Here is a 1,337-nt window from a genome sequence, read left to right as displayed (position 1 = left end):
CAAGTATAACCTGCCATTGAAGAAATCAGTTTTATTTTGTCTACACGGGGGTGTCGTTGGCAGCCAGTCTCTCTGACTTCAGCTGATACACCGCTATGGTAGGCAGCCAGGCCAGGTTCAGCCAAGTCAGAAGTCTGGCTGAGGTTTCTGTGCTTCTTGAACACCATCAGGAAGGAACTGTTCTTTCAGATTGCTCATTAATTGGCAAAACAAACATTTTGTTCTCTAGAGTGATTTGGGTACCAGTTCCAAGACAGATGTATATTTTTAGATCTTCTTATGTGACAATTAGATCTTCTTGTCACGTGAATTCTTTTTTTTTCCTTAAGTCCAGTGGTGAAATATTTTGCTCACAAAGCAGTAAAACCTCATGCAGCCAGTTCAGGGGGGAACTGAACGACGAGGATGGGATTCGAACCCACGCGTGCAGAGCACAATGGATTAGCAGTCCATCGCCTTAACCACTCGGCCACCTCGTCACTTGCATTTGTCTTCTCTTTTATATATGATTTAAAGAGTAGTCAGAAGAGCTGTTTATTACCCCAGTCCCGGGAGAATAGAGGCCTGGCGGTTGATCTGGGGAGATGAAAGATTGAACAGCAGATTATTTAGGCAGAATGTTCCCCTCAATACACAGAGTATTTCAAGTGCTTTTACCTTTTATAAATCTATTCAGCATGCCTGCAGAAGTGATAGAAGCGTTTTTGCTTTCCATGGAAAATGCAGGGAAAATAAAAGGGAGAGAGGAATAAACAATCATTGACTTTGGCACAGCTGAAAATAGATGTCTTTTTTGGTGATATTCTCATTCTTCCCTGGGATATGGGGGGCTTTTAAACATCCCCAGGCCCAGGCCACACCAAGACCCATAAAGTCACAATTTCAGGAATTTGAGACTTGCAGACAGCCACAGTGGGCAACCAAGGCCGAGAACTTTTGTTTTGTTAACATTTCAGGTGACCTGATCTCTCTGTAAACCTGAGTGTTTGGAGGGGATGCCACCTCAAGCTGGCATCTGATTTGGGGCTTGGAGGAGGAGAGGGAAGCTGGTGGTGTAGAAGGGCAGGATTCCATTCCGGCCCAGCAAGGCACAGCAATATAAGCATGGATTCTGCTTTGTCACAGCAATCTTGTTCTCCAGTAACTCCAGAGTATCTGCAGACCCTCAGGAGACTTCCATGGCTCTGCTCACATCACTGCCTGTGGGAAATCTCTAAACGGCTCTAGGTGCCTAGGGACATGGGCCATATTTGATCACTTCTCTCTCACTCCCCCATCCCCTAGAGATTGCCATGGGGGACAAGGACTGCATTTTTCCTGTATATTCTCTACATCAG

The 1,337-nt window shown here is 45.4% G+C and overlaps 1 non-coding gene across 1 annotated transcript; it reads right to left on the bottom strand.

The window, feature by feature from the left end:
• Nucleotides 1-397: 397 nt before the first annotated feature.
• On the bottom strand, nt 398-479 carry TRNAS-GCU (transfer RNA serine (anticodon GCU)). Its single transcript has one exon. It is a non-coding gene; the product is annotated as a tRNA-Ser (tRNA).
• Nucleotides 480-1,337: the final 858 nt, after the last annotated feature.

The sequence above is a fragment of the Mirounga angustirostris genome, unplaced genomic scaffold (genome assembly GCF_029215605.1).
Source record: "Mirounga angustirostris isolate CCGP_5_RB_7025 unplaced genomic scaffold, mMirAng1.0.hap1 SCAF_10, whole genome shotgun sequence".
Classification (NCBI taxonomy): domain Eukaryota; kingdom Metazoa; phylum Chordata; class Mammalia; order Carnivora; family Phocidae; genus Mirounga; species Mirounga angustirostris.
Note: the sequence above shows the minus strand (reverse complement) of the source record. Positions and strands in the feature narration are given on the sequence as shown.